This window comes from Lathyrus oleraceus, chromosome 4 (assembly GCF_024323335.1).
Source record: "Lathyrus oleraceus cultivar Zhongwan6 chromosome 4, CAAS_Psat_ZW6_1.0, whole genome shotgun sequence".
Taxonomy (NCBI): domain Eukaryota; kingdom Viridiplantae; phylum Streptophyta; class Magnoliopsida; order Fabales; family Fabaceae; genus Lathyrus; species Lathyrus oleraceus.
The window spans coordinates 56819631-56846545 of record NC_066582.1 but is presented as its reverse complement, the minus strand read 5'-3'; the positions used below and the strand labels follow the sequence as shown (position 1 = coordinate 56846545).

General features: G+C 33.4%; 1 pseudogene; it reads left to right on the top strand.

Moving 5' to 3' along the window:
• Positions 1 to 3298: 3298 nt before the first annotated feature.
• Positions 3299 to 17173, top strand: LOC127136002 (uncharacterized; annotated as a pseudogene).
• Positions 17174 to 26915: the final 9742 nt, after the last annotated feature.

The window sequence follows — 26915 nt, the reverse complement described above, 5'->3', positions numbered from 1 at the left end:
CGACCGTCACACATCCAGTTTGTTACGCTTGTTACGCTCGTCACACGAGCTTCACGCGGCCAAAATAACAGACTTTGAAACAGTCAACACGCTCGTCACACGAGCTTCACGCAGCCAAAATAACAAACTTTGAAACAGTCAACAGACGTGTTCCAAAAGCCCTAAATTCACAACTCTTTGACGGCACAACCCTTGCGCCGTCACCAACCCTAATGCGCCAATTTCAGACCGTCAAACACACCTCGATTGTTGATTCAGTATGATTGATCAACAGGTCATTGCTTCACCATACTAATGTCGGATTCCGAAGCAAATGACCATTGATCGCTCAAAGGAAAACAATCATTTAGTGTTCGAATGAAAGAAACAGAAACAGTATATCACATATACCGTACTTTGCATTAGGATTACTTATATCATATATAAGTTGATCGGTCTCAATTGCGTAACCTATGGACGATCGATGTATCGCTGCTTCACCATACTAATGTCGGATTCCGAAGCATAGTCAACATCAATCATCCAACTTATACACTCATGATGCCAAATTTAATTGCCCGTTTAATTAATTGATTCTTTCTGTCTTTTAATCATATTAATACAGAAATTAAACAGCTATCCGAGTCATGGTTTCGTAAGTGGCTCTGATACCACTGAAGGAGAATTGCGACCCAAAGCGCAGCGGAAATTAAAAATTTCTCCTTTAGAGATCCTTACGAATGGTCATGATCAGTGATAGAATATTTACCTCTTGTGACGGTTGTAACCTTTGGTGCAGATCTCTTGTGACGATCAAAACCTTTGATGCAAATCCACGAAGCGATCACGAACGTTGAACGATGACAACGTCTCTACTCGGTCCACACGAACGGGTTCCTTCAATCTCAGTGCTAGCTGGTACGAATGAAGGCTTTGAGTGAGAGAGAGAGAGAGTGATAGGAAACGAAAATAATGCAACCGCAAATTTTTGCTTCTGCACAAGGGTTCTATTTATAGAACCACTTGTGTGGGCTTCAAGCTAAAAGCCCACTTAAGTGTATTTTGGCCCATATCTTATAATATGCCCAAAATCACTTAAGCTCATGGTACCTTACCATATTTCGTATTCTACTCAAGTACATCGTACCTTACGATGCTCTATAACTCACTTAAGGGCACCGTACCTTACGGTATTCCTTAGTTACTCTATCTCTCATCAATCCGTCCTTTGTGTGTGACCCTGTAGGTTTTCGTGACGTTGGCAATTATATTAAATCACGCATTTAATATAATAAACAGTGAGCGGTATCTAGCAACACATCACTGCTACCCAAGACACGAAAATGTCATGTGATCTGACAAAACCATCTGTGATAATAATTATGTGTATAATTACCCTTTTGCCCTTATGTCTATATTGAACACAAGGCATAGACCGTGTCATCCTTATCCAGTTCAATATTGGGCCCATAGACATTTATCCTGTTATGCAGGATGGGCAAATTCCATCTAGGTCACTCATGTCCCTCAGCATGCTTTGTGGAGTACCCATCAACTGTCTTTATGGTTATCCAGTTACGGATAACGTTGGATCAGCAATAAAGCACTCGACTCTACATCTAGGATCCATAGTGGTTTCAGGTCGAAGAGTGGAATACACTATTATCACCATGAGAATAACTTATGACACCTTGCATAACTTTCTATATAGTATTCTCATAGCGGGTCAATCCGGTATAAATATTACTCCTAATATTCATACCTATGTTTAAGACTCGATAACTCTTTATCCATGATCCATGAGATGTGATCATCAGTCTACAAACATAATAGTCTTAATGCTTTAATGTTATCCCACTTCACACTAAAGCTCGATTACGGATACTTTAGGAATAGTGTCCTTATGTTTAATGTGTTCTCATGATTAAGTCACACTTAATACATTAAACGGACTATCTATTCCAGGGACTTTATTAATCAACCATAATAAAGAGAATGCCTTTTATTATTCGATACAAGTACCAAAATGTATTGGCCTCTAGGGCTTACACCAACATTAAAATTATATTAATCAGTGATAATAGGAACTGAATCGGTAGATTGAATTATTTCATAATCACTTATTTCATAACAGCTTATTTCAAGAATTGCTTTTAATAATCACTTTTTCTTAATCGAACACCAAACCAAACAACTTCCCTTAATTCGATTTACCTTTGGATAATAATAATCAAGATTCCTTGTGAGAACGATATCCGAGTTAAAATTGGCGTCGTTGCCGGGGATTCTTGCAGATTTTGACCATTATTATAGTCTAACTATTATTATAGTCATAGGTGTTTTAATAGTTTTTTTTGCCCTAACTTTCTTGTGTTCGGATGTTTTTGCGTTTTAGGATAAAAAAAATCTGTTTTTTTTAAGAAAATCGTCTCAAATTATTCCGATTCTTTGTCGATTAACTAAGAAAAAATCAATGATCAAAAGCCTCTATTTAGAGACTAAATAGTGGAAGTCATCCTAAAAATCTAAAATTCCTTATTTTTTTATTTTTTATGATTTTTTTTCTGTTTTGATAGTTTTAGAAAATTCCGAAAAAATTCTCAAAAATTTTAATTGACGTTATTAGATTAATTTTTATGTTTTTGTACTTTTTTCCCTTTTATTTTAATAGTTTTTTTTACGTATTTCAATTGTTTGTTCTTAATAGCGACATTGTCGGTATTTTCCTATTTGTTGCTACATTGTTGAATTAGTTATGTGTTTTCACATTCTTTGTTGATTTTTTTCTATTGAGTTTAATATGGCTGACCAAAGAACTTTGAGAGAACGTGTTGCTCATGATATGAATTGCAATGGTTTATGTATTAAATATGATGATGCTACGGTTCCTTTTGAGTTGAAATCTGGTTTAATACACTTGTTGCCAAGGTTTAGTGGTCTTGCAGGTGAGGATCCGCATAATCATCTTAAGGAATTTCAGGTTGTTTTCTATACATCATTGAGACCTGAAGGAATCACCGAAGATCACATCAAGCTGAGACCCTTCCCGTTTTCACTACAGGGTGCTGCCAAGGATTGGTTATATTATCTTGAGCCGAATTCTATCACGACTTTGAATGATTTGAAGAAAGTCTTCCTAGAGAGATACTTTCCTACCTCCAGGGATGCATCAATCCGAAAAGATATATGTGGTATTAGACAGGGAAATGAGTCATTGGCTGAGTATTGGGAGAGATTCAAACAATTAGTATCCAGCTGCCCTCAACATCAGATCACCGAGCAACTACTCATCCAGTACTTTTATGAGGGTTTGATACCGATGGATAGGAACATTTTTGATGCTGCTAGTGGTGGAGCACTTGTTGATAAGACTCCAACTGCTGCCAAAGCCCTTATCGAAAATATGTCCCTTAATTCCCAACAGTTCACTACTAGAGACAATTCTGTGCAAAACAAAGGCGTGAATCAAATTCAAGTTTCTTCCAACAAAGCTTTAGAGACCAGAATTGATGAGCTCACTGCCTTAGTCAAATAACTGGCAGTAGCAAAACCTCAAACAGCAACAGTGTGTGGTATTTGTACTTTTCATGAGCACCCGATCGATACTTGTCCTATTCTGAGAGACAAGTCCATTACTGAGTTGCCTCAAGCTTATGCAGCTAACCTTTACAATCAAAACACGTACAATAATACTCCTGACTTGTCCACCAACAAATACCATCCCAATTGGAGGAACCATCCCAACCTTCGATATGGAAACCCACAACAGAACCCACCTCAAGTGGCTGCCCCTGCACCTTCCAGACCATCCTTAGAAGATCTTGTCAAACAAATGACCGCCAACAATCTCCAATTCCAACAAAGGACCCATTCTAGCATTTAGACCTTGAACACGCAAATGGGACAACTTGCTACTCAAATAAATAACACGCAAGCCCAAGGGTCGAACCAGCTTCCAGCCCAAACAGTTGTCAATCCAAAGGATTCTAATGCTAATGTGAGTGCGATTTCGTTGAGATCTGGAAAGGTTACAGAAACAACCCCTAAAAAAAATAAAAAAATTTATTGAGGTAACATCTGAACTTGAACCTACTCCATCTGAACATGTTTCATCTGAAAAATTAAAGAAAAGGAGTATGTGCCACCAGTCCCCTTCCCACATAGAGTTCTGAAAAATAAAAGAATTGAGGAGGGAGACAAGGAAAGAGAGATATTGGATGTTTTTAGAAAAGTTGCGGTAAATATTTCGCTTCTTGATGTAATTAAACAGGTTCCTAAGTATGCAAAGTTTCTGAAGGATTTGTGTACAAATAAGAGGAAGATTAAAGGAAGTGAGAGAGTTAACTTGGGAAGAAATATTTCTGCTTTTATTCAGCCCAAACCTTCATCTGAAAAAGTTACAGGTGAGAAAAATGTTTCAGCCATCACTCAGCCTTTGCCACAAAAGCAGAAGGATCCGGGAACTTTTACTGTCCCTTGTACCATCGAGGATAGTAAATTCGAGAATTGCATACTTGATTTGGGAGCGGGCATTAATGTTATGCCTACTTCTATTTATAATAACCTTAATATTGGTCCTTTGCAACATACAAGTTTGATCGTCCAATTGGCGAGCAGGAGCAAGGCACGCCCGACTGGCGTAGTGTAAGATGTCCTTGTCCAAGTTAACGATTTAATTTTTCATGCAGTTTTTACGTTCTGGACATGGAAGGAGAGACTAAGACAAGCAGAGCTCCCATCATTTTAGGCAAACCGTTCATGAAAACGGCGAAGACAAAAATTGATGTTGACGATGGAACCATATCCATGGAATTTGGTGACATTGTCGCAAAATTTAACATTTTCGATACCATGAAACACCCCTTGGAAGAGCATTCCATTTTTCATATGGAATTGATATCTGAGTTGGTTGAGGATACTTGTTCTGATTTATTTTTACTTGATTTTCCATCTTTATTTGGTTTCGATGATATTTACTCATGTGTTGATTGTACCGACACTAACCTTTGTGTTGTGTGTGCGGAGATTGTGAGTGAACCAGTCCGGTGAGGCTCACCGGAGAAGGAGACCGGAGCTTTGGCTCCGGTGGTGTGTTGACATTCATCTGAACCACATGATCCATTTGAAATGTTTTAATCTCATGCATTAGTTTTATATATCATCCCTGCAGCGCTTTGACTCGTGTCCATCATGGAACGCACGCTGAGGACCACTTGATCTGCCACCTCAATTAATGAGGGAGATCAAGTGGTCCACATTTTTTTTCTATTTTCTGATTTTCATTTTATTTGGTTTATTTTCATTAATTCATATTAATTTTAATATTGATCCAAAAAATATGAGAGTTTCACCAAAAAAATTTAAATAAATTCCCCTTTCATTTTCTGAATTAAAATTATTTTTTGGATCATTATTAATATTTTTCATGATTTAATTGTTTTTGTGAATATTTTTAATTGTTTAAAAATAGTTTTAAGTTTCCAAAATTAATGAATTTTTTTCTCCAAGGTCATTTGACCTTGTTTGACCTATGATAAATCTCATGGCCATTTATTTGGTGTTTTGATGAGGTTTTAGGATTTTGATCAACCATAATTTAATTTAATACATTATTTAATTGATTTAATTGTTTAAATGCAAAATAAATTATGTTGAACTTTTGATATTGACTTGTTAATATTGACTTATGTTGTCGGGCCTTGGTCAAGGTTGATTTGACTTTGTTGAGTTAAAATCATTGGATTTAGGGGATTGATGAAATGTACATTTCATCTCCCAAAATGAATGAATGATTTTAATTTGATAAAAGTCCTCATTTGACCAATTTGTGTTGATTCCATTTTCCCTCCCACTTCATCTCAATCCCATTCTCTTCTCATTCATTTCATGGACCTATGATGTCTTTATATCCTAAAGCTAGTTAATTGCAAAATCAACATAAGTGTGGATGAGATTAGGTCCACCCCCTTTTCATATTCTTTTAAGTGTGGTATATTTTTGGAGTATGGATGATAATATCATATCTCTAACATGCATTAACAATAAAATTTCTATTGCCCGACCTCAAATAGATGTGACTTCTACATAAGTCCAATTACGATTGCTTAACATAGCGCTAAATTGTTGACACAAAAGGCATAACATTCTAGTAAGTGATATTACAAGTCTCCCCTCTTTCATGGTATTGTGTGGAAACTTGGCCTTTTTTCCTTCCTTTGGAAGATGTTGGTTCAAGGATCCGTGTTTGTGAATAGTGGGTTGAGTTTTCTCTAAAGAATGACTTAAACAAAAGCAAAAACAATACTAACTTCTAATCAACTAACAACTGACATTTAATTTCAAGCCATTTACTTTTATGCACTTTAATTTTTAAGTCTTTATTCATTTTCCATTTTTCATACCATTTAAATTGTTTTACTTTAATGCCATTTTCACTTTTCTCATTTGAGCTTTATCTTGTGATTACATTGTGATTGTATATACTTGTTTGTGTTTGTGGTCTTTTGACCTTAATGTACATAATAACAACAAAAACCCTAAAAGACATTTGTGTGGACTGTTGGATTTGCTCTGAGACATTGGACTTAGAATTAGGCAACACTCCCTATGCAAAAGGACTTGGCCAATGCCAGCTTTCATGAAACTAAGTGCTTATAAATTGAAACTTCATCTGATGCAAGTATTGTGATCCCATTTGAGTTCATTTGCTACATGGTCTTATTGAAGTTGTTACTTTGAACCTGTGTCTAGTGCCTATCTTTGAGTTCATCTGATACATGGGAGATTATGAAGAAGATCATAAAGTTGCTAAGATTGGATGTGGCTATCTTTATTTGATGTTTGGCTCCTCATCTTGCTATTTGTGTATTGATATTGCTTGATTCTAAAGTCCAAGCGAAATTGGAGTTTCTATATGACATTACTGTCTATTGGATTGCAATCCATTAGTCATATCTTTTAAACTCTTAAATTTTAATTTTTGCTTAGGGTTCCCCACTTCTTTAATTTCAAATCTCTCCCCCCTTTTTAAATCTTCTTTACGTGTGTTTTTATAAACTTAGACCATATTGCAAACTTTAGCCTTATGCCATTGCATTTTAAAACCTTTTTCTTAATCAAACTTGTAAATGAACCTAACTATACTCTGACTTAAAATTTCAAAAGACAAAAAGAACTAACACTCATTCAAACCTTTTTAGGTCTTTTGTGCCATTGTTAAACTTAAATTTTTGTTAAAAGCAATGCATCCACTTTGAAATTGTTACCACGAACTACGAGGTTTTGATCCCTCATTTTATGTTGGTACGTAGGCACAAATCCGAAGGTCTTGTCAAACAAACAAAAATATAATTAATGAATTCTTTTCTCGTCCCTCCACTCTATTTATTGCAAACATCATTTTATACAAAAATACACATGCACACAAAAAAAGGCTCCCTAGGAGTACCTAGGACACTTTGGATGCTAACACCTTCCCTGTGTGTAACCAACCTCCCTACCTGTAATCTCTGGCATTTTATTAGTTTTGATTTGAGAACTTCTTATCTTTGGATTTTGTTCGTACTTTTCCTTTTTCCCTTAGAAACAATAAAAGCACGGTGACAACTCTGGTTTAATTGACGTCTAGCTTATCCATAGCTTGATGATCATGAATTTACCTCTACACACCATTGTCAGAGGCAACCTCCAACGAGGTGGTTGATGGTGATGCCATGGTCTGAGTTCTTGAGGTTCATATTTTCTAGTTGGCGCACATTTTTTTAATTCTTTTTTCATTTGAATTTTAACTCATTTGGATGTGGAATGTTGATTACATGTCCATCATATTGCACTGTTTCATTTGGGATTCTGAATGATTGGGCCTTGCAACATTACTGAGTATACACCATTTCTCCATTGCACCCCTGGCTTTCAATGACTAAAATGACAATGGGCCTCCTATTGGGCCCATGTGCAGATTTCAGTTCTGCACCCGTGTCCATCTTTGACCCCCCCCCCTTGTTTTATTCCTTTTTACATGCTATTTTGCCATTCTTTTGTTCAATATTTTTTCCATTATTTTGCTACTATATTTTGATGCATTTTTATGATAAAAATCTTGAATAAATGTGGTCGTGATTTTATGATAATCCTTTAGGTTTAAATGATCATTTTAATTACTTTATATGTTAACTTTTAATTGTTGATCTTAGTCCACTTTTACATGATTGATTTCATTTCCATTTAGTTAGAATGATTAATTACCATGAACATGTTGTTTAGATTAGGTTAGAATGTGGCATTGCTTGTTGATTCATGATTGATCATTTGTGTTGATTTGGTTCATAATTGTATGTCATGCATGATTTATGACCATTAGGTTAATTCCATTCAAATTGGCCATTAGATTATTAATCTTGTTAAATTAAAAATGTCATTTCAATTTGCCTTTGATGTATGCCATGTGTATATCATTTTCAATCATATTCATGTGATTAATGTTCATTTATTGTCCATTTTGAATCCATTTGATTTTTATTGAAAATTGTTACTGAATGTGGTTTAACTTTTTATGCATATTTTCTATTCATATTTGGCTCCATATTAACTTCATTTTCTTTATGTGTTTACCTTTATCATATGACTTCAAGTTTGATCCATATTGGGTTCCCATTATCACCATTTATTGCACTTATCATTTGCCTTGTATTGTGTGTTCATACTTAAGGACATCATTCACTTGATTGTTTTAGGCATGGTACTTGGTTTGTAATTTGTAACTATTCCATTTCCATTTGCCTTGTATTATTTTGTATCATCCTCCCATTGTGGGTCATATATCCCTCCTTCCCATGAAAGTTTAATAGCTTAGGTTTAATTTCCTTTAATGCTTTCCATGCATGCTAACTAAAAAGATAAAATCAATTGATAAAAATACTTTTTTTTCAAAAGACAAAAAGAATACTTGATCCAACGTCAAGTGTTTTCCAAATCAAACTCACTTCAAAGCAACATGAGTGTTTGATCCAATGTCAAGTATCTCACCACTATTATCCATTCCATTACCCCTTTCTCAACCCATTCCATTACACTTACTATCTATTCTTAACCTATCCTTATCTCTATCTCTTCACACACTTTTTCACAATAAATTCTAAATGTTTGATCCAACATCAAGTGCATTTTCAAACCTTTTTCTCAATAAAATGGAATGCAAAAGTGGGGTGTACGTACTTGTGCATTACACTCAAGTACTTGGATTGTCGGCAGTACCTAGCTTGTGGCCCGATTACTTGACTTCCATTCAAAATATAACAATAAAATGAGTTCAATTTGGTACTCCGAGAGAGAAAAAGAGTGGTTAGATGCCAATATCTGTAACACCCCTATAAAAATAAGATAATTATTTAATTTAAGTTAATATTATATTTATTAATTTAATTAAATAATTGGAATTATTGGATTATTTATTATTATTATTATTGGAATAATAATTATTGGAAAGTATATAAGTGGGAATTAAGAAAAGAGTTTCATTTTTTTTGGTAAAGAGGGTTTTTACGTGAAAAGCAGAGAAGCGGCTGAAAAGTGGAGAGAGAGCAAAGGTTGGAGAAGAGAAGAGCTTGAAGCTAAAAGGCTGCCGGATTAATTCAGGTAAGGGGGGTTTATCATCGTTAATGGGTATTATAGATTAACATGTAATGGGTAGTGATAAACCGTTGAATTGACCCTAATTGGGATGATGAGTGCTGAAAAATTGTGATGAATAAACTGTGTTTAAGCTGTAATTGAATCGGTAATTGTGTGAGTCGTGATTCCCCGAACGTATCGCTTTTTACGGAATTGGAATCGGAGGTCCGGAAGTCCTCCAACGGCGGAAAATGCGGAGAATTCTGCATTCTGCTTCGTGTTAGCGCAGGAACAGCTTTCTGTCTTGCGTTAACCGGTTAACCCAGGGTGTTAACCGGTTAACACTGTTGTGAGTTGTGAAAATATTGCTGTTCTGTCTGCGTTAACCGGTTAACCCAGGGCGTTAACCGGTTAACACTGTTAAATTGGCCAGGAAGCGTGTTCTGTCCTGCGTTAACCGGTTAACCCAGGGCGTTAACCGGTTAACACTGTGGGAAAAGAGAAAAATTGATAATCGAATCTTGTGTACATTTTGGAAGGGAATTATATAATACTTAGTTTATGCCAAAGTTGATTATAAGTTGATTATGTTGAAAACATTGTTGTGTTGCTATTATTATCATGTTGTCGGACTTTTAAAGTCGTGTATGTCAAAGTTGATTATAAGTTGATTATGTTGAAAACATTGTTGTGTTGCTATTATTATCATGTTGTCGGAGTTCATATGCATTAAGTCGGAGCTTTGCTCACACCACGTTGGCCTGGATTGGCAAAAGTTGAAAGTTGAAGGCTTAAGCCTTGATGCCTCGTTAAATTGGCAAATTTTAAGTTGGGAGTTTTACTCCGAATGGTACCACATGCATGACGAGTCGAGTCTCATTAGAGTTGCATTTTGTTGGTTTGTCGTATGGGTATTTAATTGAGGAGTGGTGTTTGTGTTGATATTGAGTATGATGTTTGAGTTGATGTGCCGTTACTGAATGTGTGATGTGATTAGGGTGATTAATGTGTTAAATTACTTAACATGACATGATATTTTATAATGCTTATTATATTGATTGAGGAACTCACCCTTACAACTATTTTTCAGGTAACGAGCAGTGATTGAGTAGAAGCTAGTGCTTGGAGTCTAGTGTAGTCTCATTAGTGGGTCATGCTCTGATAGATGTAACATCGGGACGGGATGTTTTACCTTGTTGAATAATTTTCATGTAATGTGTTACATGTTTTGAATGATCGATTTGATCTCTATCCGCTGCGTATTTTGAAATGTTTTATGTTTTGATATAATAAAAGAGCATGACAGTTACTATGATGAATGGTGTGAAATGATTGTGTGACACCCTTAATTGCATATTACTCTGATTGATATATTGTTATCTTAATTAAGTATTTGGGGAATTTTAGAAGGGTGTTACAATATCCTCTCAAATCCCGAGTATTCTGGTTATTGGTCGTACTTGGCCAATGATTAGATACTTGTCTCCCTCTAAGTACCGATGATTGAACTCACCAAACCATTTCACAAATCAAAACTCTTTTGGATGAAAAATAGGGGTTAGGATGAAACTGTCCTTTAAACTCCCAGTATTCAGATTGTCGGTCGTACCTAGCTTGTGATCTGATACTTGTCTCCGTACTAAAATCAACCATAACCAATCAAATCCATTTTTTGCCTTAGGGCTTTCAAAACATCTTCAGAAAAGACATGTTACTCCCGTTCTACCATGAGTGAAGCTTAATCCTCCTATGAGCGAGCAAATAAGTAATGTTTAACTGCTAGAATATGATCCAAGCGCATCCATTCTACAGTAAACAAACAAACACTTAAGCCTCCCATGATGTGAGCATATAAGAAAAGTTAACCACTAGAACGCGAATGTTAATATTGTCCAATAAAATCAAATAATAAATACTCCGCTTTGTGATCGGAACTACAAATATTTGACTTCCTTATTGCATAAATATAGGATACGTAGGCACAAAGGTTCAAATCCTTGGCGAGCACACTAATTTAAAACTTATTTTTCACTCCATTATACCAATAGGAAGTAACTTTCATATAACAACGTCCATACGCATGAAGAACAAGCAAAGTGGTTCCCGTTGAGTACAACGGGTGTGAGGGATGCTAATACCTTCCCCTTGCATAACTGACTTCCGAATCCACTTAGTTACAAAGACCATTCTCCTGGGTTTTTATCTCTATTTTCCCTTTCCTTTAGAATAAATAAAATTTGGCGTCGAGTCTGTATTTTTTGCAGCGTGACAAGGGATTGTGGGAAAAAGTTTGGAATAACAGAGTCACCCCTATACAAAGATAACTAATATGGAGAATCCTTGATAATCACCTACCTATTAGAGAGAATATTATCAAAAAAGGTATCCAATGTTACCCTCTTTTCCCTAGGTGCAACTCTAGAATAGAGTCCACCGATCACTAATTCAAAACTTGTGATTGGAAAAACCATGTTTAGTTTGGATCTCAACTCAATATTAACTTCTATAATAGTTTAAGTTTAAACCGTAATTTCACTTATTGGATGAGAAATAACATTCAAATTATTCACAAAGACACCTTATCTCTATTCATCAATATAACTGAAAGAATATGGAATGTTAGAAATGATTCTATATTCAATTATAAAGACATGCTTGGTAAAAAAGCATTAGGATAGCCAATAACAATAACATTTTCTATCTCTCTAACAAGACAAAGGATGAAGTCGGAAACATAAATGATGACCTTGATAAACATAAGAGGAAAGGAAACAAAAGTCAACATAATAATTACAATAAGGATAAGAAGAAAAATATAAGTGATGATAAGTGTACTCAGCTGTGGAATCTAAGTAGTAACAACAATGACCAAGTTACGAAGAAAGAGTCCAATTTTAAAACTGGGGTTTGTAACCTGCATAATGTAAGGCATGTTAGATGTCTCAAAGAGCATATCAAGAATAAGAGTAACCACAATTTTGAACTCAAAAACTTATTCAGAATATGCAGAAGAATAGTAAAAATGGGATTGAGCACAAAGGGAAGAGTCATGGTGATTTGGGGAAAGATAATACAAATAATAAGATTAACATTATTAATTACTAGAAAAAAGGTAATGTGGAAGGGGATTAACATAACTCTCACCTCAAAAAACATGTCGATAAAGGCAATGCTCTAATGTATTCCATGGATTTTAATGGTATGGAAGAAGCCCAAATAACAATAAGAAGAATATTAGCAACTTAAAAGGGAACGATAATTCTAAAACAAATTATAATATAAGAATTAGTGCTTACCAGATGTTCGACGATAAAAGCTCAAAACAAGGGTTGAGAAACACCATTACAACGATTCGGAAGGCCAACGAAGATAGGAGATTGTGTCTTCGTCAATTAAGAACATGAAGATTCAAAACCAGGAACGGATTTATTGGGGATTGGATGCGGTATTCTGGAATCACAAAGATAAAATCCTTGATATTGTATGCAACAAAAGAATCGGAGACAGGGATTTCCTTAATACCTAAAGTATGGAGATGATGATGAAGATTAGGAAAACGTAGGAAAAATGATATCAAAAATTGTGGTTCATATCGAACAACCCCATTTTAGTGAAGAAAATAAACGATGATATCATTAAAGTTCCTAGAACTATAGTGGGCATGATGTGTAAAACATTGAAGCATATGGTGAAGGCGATAGAGAAACCTAAGTTTTTTGACATACCCAAAGAAGAGGATGAAGCGGAGCACATTATAGCTAACATTTGTGCTATTTTGGTTTGTAACGTTTTGGGTTAATCGTAATATGAAGCCCAATAACACCAATTATATTAAATTCAATCATTAATAATATTGTTTTTTTTTAAATGATAATAGTACTAACTACCAATAATCAAATGACTCTAACCTTTAGGCCTCCAAATGAAAAGAGAAAGGGAAATGAGCACTAGGTCATACATGTAGCTGGGGGCGGATCCACAATCATAAAAATTTATTTTACTAACAGCCTGCCGACTTTTTAGTTGCATTTTACTTTTCTCATGCATTAGTTTAATAACACAAATATGTTAACATTTTCATTTATACTAATTGTTCTCAACTTTCTTATATTTAATAAGTATTTTTTTAACATATATATTTTTGGAACTTATTGAATCCATTTATTTTATTTATATATTAAACGTATTATTTTTCATAAACGAAAACAAGGAGGATCGAACTTCTAACGTGGAATTTCACCAAATAAGTTTTATAACAACGTCATCTAGATTAATGTGTCCTTAAGACGCAAAGGTATAATAAAGCTCTTCATAAAAAAAGTTATATTTTCCTTTTTATTATAATAATAATTATATTTTTTCCTTTTTTATTCTACATATTTTGATTATTATCTATTTATTATATATAACACTTTTAGATTTCAAATAATTAATATTAGAATTATAAATATCAAATTGTTTATGAAAATTGCAAAATTTTATCTGATTATTAAAAAATCTTAATATATAATTAGGTAGAAAAATAAAAATAATCTATAAAGTTAGTGGTTAAATTAAATGGAATATATATATATATATATATATATATATATATATATATATATATATATATATATAGAGAGAGAGAGAGAGAGAGAGAGAGAGAGAGAGAGAGAGAGAGAGAAAATGTGTGTGCTATTTATATATATATATATATATATATATATATATATATATATATATATATATATATATATATATATATATATATATATATATATATATATATATATATATATATATAAAGTCCCACCCGATCTTTCATTTTTTTTCTTATATTGTATATATACATTTAATTTTATTATTATTAAGTCAATTAATAAAAGAAAAAAAATATCACCAACATCCACTCACTTTTCTCTCTCTTACAATATCTTTTTTTTTTCACTTCTCTCTCACACACACACATAAAAAAAACACAATAACTTCTTTTTCTCTTCTTCTCTTCTTCTCAAACTCCACCACCACCTCTTGCTCTCATATTTACTAATTCAATAATTCCTCATTTTTCACTTATCTTGGTTGCCTTTATTTGTGGAAGATTTAAAATTAAAGGTAAAATGAGTATTTTAAATTTCCCTAGTTCTTTTCTCCTTTTTGAGTTGAACCCTGAAACCCAAATTTATTAAAAATATCAATTTTCTTAATTTCTCACAATTTTTTTTCTTTATAAATTTTTTTCTTTATAATTAATTGTTTTTATTGTTCTCTTTATAGGATGAAGAAATTTTTCCGGTACTTTTTAGAGATAAAGCTACTTCTTCGGCTAGTCTAGAAGCATCGAAAACTCAACATCAAAGTGAGAGTATCAAAGTTGTTGATTATGAATTATTGGAAACAGATCCAGGAATTAGGCCTCCAATTTCAAACTATCATCCTGACATCCAAAACGAGGTAAGGAAAACTTATTTAAAAATAAGTCGTCATCAACCTCCTCACAATTTTGTTTACCCTTGGTCTGTTCAAGGTACACAAAAACTTTGATTTTAAAAAAATTGGTTTGATTTGTATGACTGGATTGATTATAGTGAATCTAAGGACCTAGCATTTTGTTTGCCATATTTTTTGTTTAAAAATGTCTCTAAATATGGGGGGATCACTTTGTGGCAGACGATTTTGATGATTGGAAGACTGCTCAAAGATTGGCTAATCATGCTACTTCTTCCAATAGTCATATTGATTGTGTACATATGGGTTATGCTTCGATGAACCTAAACCAAAGTATTGAGGCCACGTTTGTTAATCAAACTAAGCAAATAAATATCGAATATCATGTAAACACATCCCTTATAGATACTAAGTTTCTTTTGAGGTGTGGCATGTCATTTAGAGGGAGTGGCGGATCCTCTTAACTCTTTATTTAAGGGGCTATTTCTTGAGTTGGTGGACACTTTAAAGGAAATTAACCCAAAGATAGCTAGTGTAATAGATTGTGCTCCGAGAAATAACCTTATGACTTCCCCTAAGATTCAAAAGGATGTTTCCACTAATTGTGCAAGTGAAATAACTCAACAAATTATATGTGATATTGCATATGATGTGTTTTGTGCTTTGATTGATGAATCTGGTGATGTTGCTAGTAAATAACAAATGGCTATTGTTATTCGTGATGTTAATAATGAAGGTTTGGTAAAAGAAAGGTTTCTTGGCATAGTAAGTGTTAAAGAAACAAGTGCTAAGTCACTTAAGGAGTCACTTGAGAAGTTGTTGTCTATTAATGGCTTGAGTATATCTAGCATTATGGGGCAAGGGTACGACGGAGATAGCAATATGAGATGTAAGTTTGGTGGTTTGAGAACTTTAATCCAAAATGAGAATCCATCTGCATATTATGTGCATTATTTTTCCCATTAACTTCAATTGGCACTTGTTGCATGTGTTAAGACTCAAAAAGATGTTTGTGATTTTTTTAGCAAGGTCAATATGCTTGTTAATTTCATACGATCTTCTAACAAGAGAAAAGAATTGCTTCAGGACAAACAAGTAACTCAATTTGCTAAATTGATTGAAGAGGGCTAGATAGAGACTAGTAGTGGATTAAATCAAGAATCATTTATTGCTAGAGTGGGTGACACTCATTGGGGTTCCCATTTTAGGACTCTCACTAGTTTGATGACTTTGTGTGGTGTCATTATTGTGGTACTTGAAGAAGTTGGGAATGATACGTCATTTGAAAAATATAGTGAAACTATGTTTTTGTTAGATGTGCTTCAATCCTTTGATTTTATCTTCAGGTTAAATATGATGGTTGAGTTTTAGGATTTACAAATTATTTAAGTGTAGCATTACGAAAGCGTGATCAAAATCTTTTGAATGCTTTGTCACTTGTCAATGCTACCAAACAAGAATTACAAGAAATGGTGAATGATGTATGAGAAGAACTTATATCTAAGGTTATTGAAATTTGCAATAAGCATGATATTGATGTGCCTGATATCCGTATGTGCAAGTGAAGAAACCTAGGCGACATGCTACAACTTCTGGTGTTTCTAATTTGCATCATTATAAGCACGATTATTTGTTTAGTGTTTTAAATTTGCAATTGCACGAGCTAAATGCTAGGTTTGAAGAAGAGAATACTGAACTTTTAGAATGTGTTTCATGTTTGAGTCCTTCATCGTCATTTGTAGCTTTTGTTGTGAAAAAATTATTAAGGATGGTTTAACTTTAACCAACTAATTTTGTAGATGAGCCGGAAGTGGTGTTGCGACATCAACTTCAGAATTATGTTAGAAATGTTCGATGTGACCCAAATTTTGCAAAGTTAAAAGGACTTTTAGATCTTTGTGCAAAATTTATGGAAACAAATAATTGCAACACATTTGATAAGGTTTATAAGCTTCTGAAATTGACTTTAGTCTTACCGGTAGCAACAACAAGCGTGAAACGTGTTTTTTCAGCTATTAAGTTTGTGAAGAGTCAACTATGTAACAAAATGAGTGATTAGTGGTTAAATGATTGTCTTGTAACTTTTACAGAAAGAGATGATTTTGAAACAATTAACAATAATGTTATTTTAGCTTATTTTCAAGAAATGAATGATTGACGATTTTCATTGTAATGTATTGCATTAAATAATATTATTTTTCATTTTTAATATGATTTAGTTTGTAATTTCTTTTATGTTTAGCCACACCAAAATATAATATATATATATATATATATATATATATATATATATATATATATATATATATATATATATATATATATATATATATATATATATATATATATATTATTTAATAAATATTAATAAATTTATGAATGTTTTCAAACCACAAAAAACACAACAAGAACACATCCAATTGAGATCGAAACCACTCACCCCTCTAATGGAGTGAGAGGATATGTTCCTGGTGTTGCGTTGTATTGGTGTACATAAAGAGCTATACTATTGTCTCAATTATTTATAATTATTTTTCAATTTATGGTCTTGAAGGAGGATTGGATGATAGTAACCTAATGTGTCTAGAAATAAGGGTTCTTCGAGAATTGGAAAATATTCTTCACCAGAAGAATTAGTATAGTATGAGTACTAGTAAAACACATGGTTTATATGGATTTCCAACGAGTTTCTATAAACACTCCTGGAACATAATCAGACCTAGAATATGTGATATTGTTAGATCATTTTTTTCGGAAAAATCTTTATCTCAACCTCAATTATGCATCAAGGATAAGCCTTAGGAAGGTGATTACATCATTTTGTAGGTAATTACTCAACCACATTTATAATAGTTGAATAATCTTTTTCTTTGAGCATAATCTAGTTTTATTGTATCACTATTGTCTAGCTAAAATGCTATTTCTTCTATTTTGTCAAGCAAAAATTTAGTCATGGTAAATATAGTAGAAGACGAAGTGAGATAACACTCAACTCCAAGAAAAAGGACAAGAATGTGTTTGTGGATATGATGAAATACAACTCGGTTGAAACATGACTCAAATGATTAAAAAGTTTGAATAATAATGTGCATATGATTTGGAAATCCAAGTAGATGATAAATCAAATTCAATTGCATGATGACGTATTATTTTATTAAATGCTTCATTTAAAGTTGAAGTTTGTGATTATCTAAAAATAATAATATTAAAATGAAATTGCTGCTTGATTAAAGTTAAATTTCACTTGTTTTTTGAAAACATATTGATTAAATCATAATCATTTTAGACCTAACCGGTGAATTGTGTACAACCCCATGTTTTACATATATTGAGAGCGAATATGTGTATAACTGTGTTGATTTTGCATGAATCTTGAGTCTAGTTGACGTGTATGAAGTAATGGAAATGATTAAGGTCGTGTTTATTTTTGAATGATAACTACTTGGACAAAAAGCTTATCTTGTGAGATATTGATATTTTGATAACCCCTTTGAGAAAAAAATTGCAAAAAATTGTTTTTGAAATTTTATAACCCTTAACCAATAAAAAAGAAAAATAATATTTGTCCTATTGTCTTAAGATAGGAGAGCATTTACTTTAGGGTTATTATTATATACAAGTTAAGAGGAGTAGGTTACTAGAAATGGAAAAAAAAAAGTATTTTAAGATTGGTGATAGAAATGAAAAGAAAAAGAAAATTATAAATGTTATCTTGACAACCAATGAAAATCAAAAGAGAAAGAGAAAGAAAAGAAATAAATAATCCTCTAAGAATAACAAAACAAAAGTATCACTAAAATGGTTGAAGTGGAAAAAGAAAGAGAATTTTAAGTATAAATAGTTATATACAGATAAAAAAATGCTCTCTTATCTTTAAGATATTTTTTAATAAAAAAAAACAAATATTTCTTGTAGTCTAACCACATTACAACCCTAATAAACACTTAGTGATTCATTATTGATTTCATATTTTATGATATTTCTTAGATGAATTTCAAAATTGATTTTGTGTATGCATTATCTAAAATGAAGGAAACTTCGCTTGTTTGAGTGATATTCATTCGAAATTATGATTCAAATTATATGATTGTTGATCTAAACTCGTCTTGAAATCATACTTTGAATAAGCAATGTTTTCATCTCCATGTTTTCACGTATTGATGATTGTGAATTTGATTTTGAATTTGCATTTCATGAACCATGCAAACTTGAAATGATTTAATCCAAAGTTTATAACTGATCATAGTCCTTGAAAGAATTATTCATTAAATTTTTTTGAACTTATTTTATAAAACCATTGATTTTCGTATAACTTCTGTTTCAGGAAAAACAAAATGATAAATAGGGGAGGGTTGATAAGTGTCAAAATTATTTCGTTTTACAAATACATTTACGACACTTATTAACTTATCTAAGAAATAATCTTATGAAAATCCTCCAATTCATTATAAATAGTGGATAACTTGATTTTTGTAACATTTACAATCACAGTGACTTACACCCTTCTCAAATACATGTTAAACAATCCCAAAATGCCAAAAGTATAACAAAATAGAGGATTTTGAGCAGCAAAAGTTCGTTGAGCGAGCATGGGCTCGATTAGCCAAATCAAGGCATTGCACAGACGATTTGCAAAAGAGCATTTTAGCTTAATGAAACCATTTTTTCTAACCAAACATATGGAAGTTGAAAGCCTCACTTGACTGTATGACCGAAACTTCATGGTGAATAAAAGAGTGCTCGTCGGGCAAGCTAATTTTTTTTTAGGAAAAAATTCCCTTACATAATCGATCGAAAAAATAGCAAGTGCACTATTTTGCCTGTTATAGTAATAAAGGAGGACACCACTTTTCCCTCTATAACTCCTAGAGTGTATGGAATAATAAACATCTCCTAAGAGAGTTGGCACATGATTCCTTTGAATAAAGATAGCAACAACATTCTCATCAACGAACTTCACTTCATTAGGAAATAACACAATCCCATAAACACAACAAGCTAAAATAACATTGAAAGGCTTCCAATCTTTCTTGTCGGCCATGCCACCAGCTTCTTTCAACAGAAAACTCAAATGATAACCACATACACTTCCATTCTTCTTAAAGTTAGCCTTCACAACAGATTCGCTAAAATAAAGAGCATCGGCAATCTGAGTAGCATCAGGTTTCCTCATAGAAGCATGAAAAGGAACTTGGTGCAAGATAGGAATGTCCAAGATACTGGATTATTCTTCCAAAGTAGGTGCTAACAGATAATCCGAGAACATGAAACATCTTAAAGTGAAATCATAAAACTGTAGCAAGGTATGAATGACATCCCTCTAGTACTCATTGAGAGAAGCTTCAAGGTAGCCCAAAATCCTTCCATAATCCTTTCTGAAGACATCAAGATTGTCAGGGGGAGACCTCTTAGCTAGCTTGAGAAGATCATCCAGAACTGGACTTGGGAACTTGTAGAAGATGTTGTATCTGTAGTTGACCTTCTTAACAGTGCCCATCTTCAAAGATAGCTTAACAACAAAACTCAAATACTAGAAAACCTGGAAATAAAAGAACATGCATGTCAAAATGAGGTTAACAAATACTTATGAATGCAATGGGATCAAGGTTTCCATGAAATCTGAGTCAATGTTGTGTTGGCAACAAAACCAAGTCAAAAGTAACAGGATCAAAGTATCAACGTCATTTCCGATTCTGAGAAAACTAGGTATGATGAAAGCTTGTTTTCTTGTAAACCCTATCCTAAATCACATGTAGGTTTTTGTCTTGGACATAACAGAGATTCCTAATGGAAACCAAAGTCGTGAGTCCTCTATGAACAACACCTTGTCTTATGCATGAAGGGTGCAGGGCAAAGGCATTCTCAAGAAAACCTCATCTAGGTGTGGTATCCCATGCCTCCTCATACGTGTTAGGGACCACGGGAGTTGAGATGAGTATCCACTCTAATCCTATGTGTACACTGACTTGGGTAGTGGGCCTTTTACCTTAATGTAACACCTACCCATCAAAGAAACAACAGTGCAACAACAACACAAAATAATAATACCAATAATCCAAATGCAAATGCATGCAAACACATAAAAAGAGTAGTAGTAATAGAGCAATAGACAAACAACACCGAATGACTTGCTTAGGAGTCCCCAACAGAGTCACCAGTTGTCGCATCTCGAAAAAACGCGCACATAAAATAGAGTTGCCATCAATGTTATTTATCCTAAGAGAGGGAAAGGAAACACTGGGTAAACCTGCAAAGCGATGAATCTAATGGTATCGAGAACAAGAGATAGGTAAAGGAGTCGATTACGCAAGGGGAAGGTATTAACACCCCTCACGTCTATAGTACTCTACAGGATCCACTCTAGTTATTCTAATCAAAGAGTGTGTCAAGTCTAAAGCTAGGTTGCGAAGGGAAATCATGAGAATGAACTATTAACAGAGAAAAAGAAAAGATTTTTATTATTGCGCTTGCTTAGGCTTTGCAACCCAATGCCTACGTATCCCGAAAGAATCAGAGCACCGTAGTTCTCCTAAAAAAATTTGGTTTGTGGGTATTTTTTATGGGTAACAACCCTTATTGAAAATTTTCATAAGAAAAGCCAACTGGGAAAAGGAGTTTTGATTGGTTGAGTGTTTTTTATGAAAGAATACATCAGATGGTCCCTCAGAAGGTGGGGGTATCTGTGTACTTCTCTCTTAATTACGAAAGAGTTCCAATAGTGCTAGAGTGTTTTTGAATTTTGACTAAGAAAAATGTTTTAGTTTTAGAATGGATGTAAAAGAGAAAAAGACTAACAAAAAGGGAATCTCAATTCTACTTATTGTCATGCAATGTGGACCTAAAGTTAGGATCAATGGAACTTATACTTAATATTGTCATATATGGATATCAGTCCTAAGGTATACTTAGTTCAACCTTGATCAAGAAAGAACTAAAGAATCCTATGGGGAGTATGCAATCTCACAATGAAAGGAGAAAGGAGAAGAGGAAAGAAAACAAGCAATAAAACACTTAACTAAGGTAATGAAAGCAAGCAAACATCACATGAGAAGTAACCACTTACTCAACAATTAGGCACTTAAACAAGGTACCTAAAGCATACATACTTAACCAAGCAAGTATCAAAGAAGAAAGAACATGCAATTAGGTAAACACCGATGCAAGTAACAAACCATGACCACAGCTAACACAAAGAGAACTTAAACAAGTAACATTCATGTCATAAAGGAAAAATAAGAGAAGAAATTTCAATTAAACAATCACACATCCAATGATAAGTAAAAACTTACTCACACACAGGCACTTAAACAAGTACCTAAAGCAAACCTACTTAAACAAGCAAGCATCAAAGATGAAAGGACATGCCATTAGGTGAACACCTAAGCAAGTAACAAGGTATAAGTAAGGATGATAATTGAATAATCACACATCAAACCATAGAATGAAAGATTCAAGGCATACAAGAGATGAACATCTCCTAACCTAAGAACTATCCTACTTGAACAAGTAAGGAAACAAAGCACACAAACAAAAGTTAACCAACCAAATGAACATGATATGAGAACACAATAAAAAAACTTGAAGCTACTGATCCTAACATGTTATCAACCTATTCCTACCTTAAACAAGGCAACATAGGTCAAGAAGAAGACAAAATCACCTAACTAGGCAAGTAGGAGAGCAAACAAGCAATTAGAAGTCAAAACTTCAAATAATGCCAAAACAAGCAAGCAAATAGAAGACAATAGGTAAACACCTAAGTCTAAACATGCTTTAAGATATCTCAACTTATCACAAACATTTCATGTTACACGTCAAAACTTAACTAGTCATGGTAATGGAAGACAAGGCTTAAGCAAATTGCAAACAAAACTCAAGCAAGGAGCATGTCATCAAACATTCATGGTGCAACAACTTATCATCAAAGTAAATATTTAGACATGTCAAACCAAACCTTAAGGGTCATTCACAAGGGGTTTTGGCATTAGAAGACCCAAAAGAAAGTAAGCACTTCAGCAAGCTAGCAAACAAGGCTATAAGTGTTGAGTGCTTAACTTAGCATGGCATAAGAAGGTGAATCGAAGTGAAAAAGATGAGAAGACATACAAGTAAGCAACTAAGGCACAATAAACTCATCATCAAAAATCAATCATGCTTGGGAAAAAGATATCACAAATTTGCACAAAATGTAGGGTCACAAACAACTCTAATTGGAAACCAGTCCTTTAATCTAGGTGCTAACAAGCAAAGACAAAAGGGATGAGACTTGGTGAACAAAAAAAGACAAACATGAACAAGATATTCAACTTAAACATGTATTTATGGCATACAAAGACTCAAACAAGACTTGAGTTCAAGAGCATAAGCATCAAAATAAACAATCATTCATCCAAGTCAACAAGAGAAGTCAACTATTCCTAACAAGGAAGGATAGGTACAAGGCATGGAATTAGTCAATTAAACAAGAGAGGTCAGTAGCTTATACATGGCATATTCACACATGAAATACCTATAATCATCACAAAGGTATCATACCAAACCATACTCAAAGATGAACATAGTGAACCCTAAACATGCCTCTAAATTTAACATAGCATCATGTTAAACAAACATGAGAATGGAAGATGGAGATGAGGTATCAAAAACCCACAAGTCATAAGAAAATGACATGTTACATCAATCATATAGATTAACCAAGCATTAAGAAGTAATATCACAAGATATGCTCAAGGAAAGATCACAAGATGGTCAAACAAACATTAGGAGTGGTACTCAATTGTAAACACAACCAAAAGGACATGGAATGACCTATAAAATATATTAAAGAGGATCTACCTCATGGTATCCCGATCAAGAACAAGAGGTAAAAACAAACCCTAAATGGTTGCACGAGTGAATCCTTTAAACAAACAAACAATACAAGCAAAAGTTAATCAATTAGGCATGCATTGTACCACACAAGAGAAATACTTAAGAGGATTCAAAAATGGATGAAAAACTATCAAAGCATCATGAAGTTATCCACTTAGATTATCCTAAAATGTGCCTAAGAGAGTGGTCAAGAAGCAACTCAAACCATTAACAATTGTTCACAAGTACCTTAACAAGTAAGCATGCAATCGAGGCTCATTAAAACACAATAGACATGCATCAATTTAATAAAAAGGACCTCAAATACACACTTAAACCCTAAGCATATATGTGTATAAAAATGTCCAAAAGATTGGCTCAAGAGCAAGTTCAAAATGGTATCAAACATCAAGCACCACAAACCACTATTGATCATACAAGTTAAGCATCAAAAATAAATTCAAACATGAACCAAAATGAATGATTAGGTCATCAAATTAACATTCAAAGTTCCTATATAAATGTGTCTAAGTGTGTGAAAAATTGGGATTAAAACTCAAAGGGAAACACCAAAAATCAAACTCTAATTCACAAACTAGATCAAACAAAACACATTTCATGGTAAAATTAAAATAAAATACCAAAACAATTAAAAAATAAATAAAAATTATAGGAAATTAAATAACATCCTAAAATATATTCATGAATGTTTCTAGTATTGGAAGTATTAAAATAAAATTAGAAGATAAAATAAAACCAAAATAAATAAAATGGACTTAAGTGGCAAAGGGGGTGCATCAGCAAAATGAATAAAGAGAAACAAAACATTTTTGATTGAAAATTGCCAAAAGGCATTGCAATGTACAATTGATAAGAAACAAAAAGAAATTTTCAAGAAACAAAAACAAAAACTAAGGGTTCTGAGGAGGAGGAGGAGGCGGAGGAGTGACTATGTGTCATTGGCAAGGGCGCATGAGTGGCTTGATGCATGTGAATAGGTGCCATTGGTAAAGGGAACATATATATTAACACAACAAAATCAAGTGTCTCAATTTGTTAAAAGAACCTTCTTTCAAACACTAACACGAAGACATCAGATTGTCAAACGCATATGCAGTAAGGTGGATCGATAATATTCCATTGGAGAAGTAGACTAGGGCATACGACAACGGTCAACGATGGGGCCACATGACAACAAATCTTGTTGAATCAACGAACTCTATCTTCAAAGGCGTATGAAATCTACCTATAACCGCTTTAGTGCAAGCAACATATTTTAGGCTGGGGGCGTTGTTTGAGATCAGAGTTTCAAATGGAGTTCAGTGTTACAATTTGGGCAGTTGTTCAGTAATGCTTCAATGAAATTCATTAAAGAGGAAGCTTCTAAAGCTAACACATATGTGGTCACGATGTTTGAATGTACTAAAGGTTGGTATAATGTTGTTGAGTCAATGGATCACAATGAATGCATGTCGAGGGGACACCATCAAGTGGAACTAGATAGAGGTTGATGTGAATGCGGAAAGTTTCAAGCCTTTCGTATGCCCTGCTCCCATGTCATATTGGCATGTTCAAAGGTTCAACGGAATCCTTCCAACTTATTATCTGACGTTTACAAAGTCATAAACTTTTGCAATGTTTACAAAATTAGATTTTCAGTGGTAGAAAAAGAGGATTATTGGCATGCATATCAAGGGGACATTCTCTGGCACAATGAAATAATGCGAAGAAAGAAAAAGGGTCGCCCAAACAACACCCGTATTCGAACCGAAATGGATACGGCGAACAAAATGGTTAGATTATGTATTTCATGTCGCCAACCCGATCATAATCGTACTAACTGTCCCAGTGTTGGAACAAGCACAATAAGATAATTTTAATTGTAACTCTTTTGCTTTATATTAAAAACAACATCCATTTCATATGATATTTTTGTGAGAAAATACCTTCACAAACAAATACAACACATACAACACATAAACAACAACACAAGAAACTACAACAAATAAAATATCATCACAAACAAATACAACACATAAACAACATAACTATATGATTACAATCATCAAAACAATCTTGTGAGAAGTATACACCATCCTGTGAATGTCTCTGTCAGTTTTAATAACCACTAAAAAACGAACGTCTCCATTTTGGTTGAACGTCCTATCGAGCCATTGAAATCTTCTGATCCTTTCACCATCTGCAAAGTTTCCATCTAACCAACGGTTCAAGATTCTATTAAGATGTTCGAACTCTACATTCCAAAGTCGGATCTTCATCGGAGGCTGCATTGCTGAAAAGATTAAATCGACATTTCTCTTGTGAATATATGGACACAAGTATGAATATGCAGACATTTTAAAGAAAATTGAAGGAGATTGAAGGAAAACGGAAGGAGAATAAGTTGTGTGAAAAATTATGGGATAAATGATGTATTTATAATATATGAGTGGTGAGGCATTGGCGTACACACATGACTACATGCATGCGTCATTGCATGTGGCTTACACATGCATGCGCCATTGCATGTGGCGCCTTCACATTGCTACACATGCATATGCGTCATTGTATGTCCCGCCAGTGAATACAATATTTTAATGCATGCGCCTAAGTCATTTGCGCCTCTATTGAATGAAAAATAGATGTGTCAGTCCAACTGACGCATACTTCCTGAAATATGATTATTTCGGTAAATATTTTAAAAAATAAATTATTTTAAAATTTTAATTAAAAAATATAATTATTTTAAAATATTTAAGAACTTTATATAAAAAAAATGTGGAGAAACTTCATTTCATTATATTATGCCGACTAGAAATTTTATATCTAATATTTAATTTCCTTTAAATTAAGAGACGGAGTAATATTTACTTTTTAAGAAATTAACATTTTGTACCCAAAAAAAAGATTAATTTTAGTTTTAAAAAAACAATCTTTTTAATTCAGTAAGATTTTATACATAAAAAGACAATCTTTTTTTTCAACTCAAGCCGCTATTAAAAAAAGAGTCTTTTTTTTATCCAATACAAAGCACCTACATAAGATGTGGA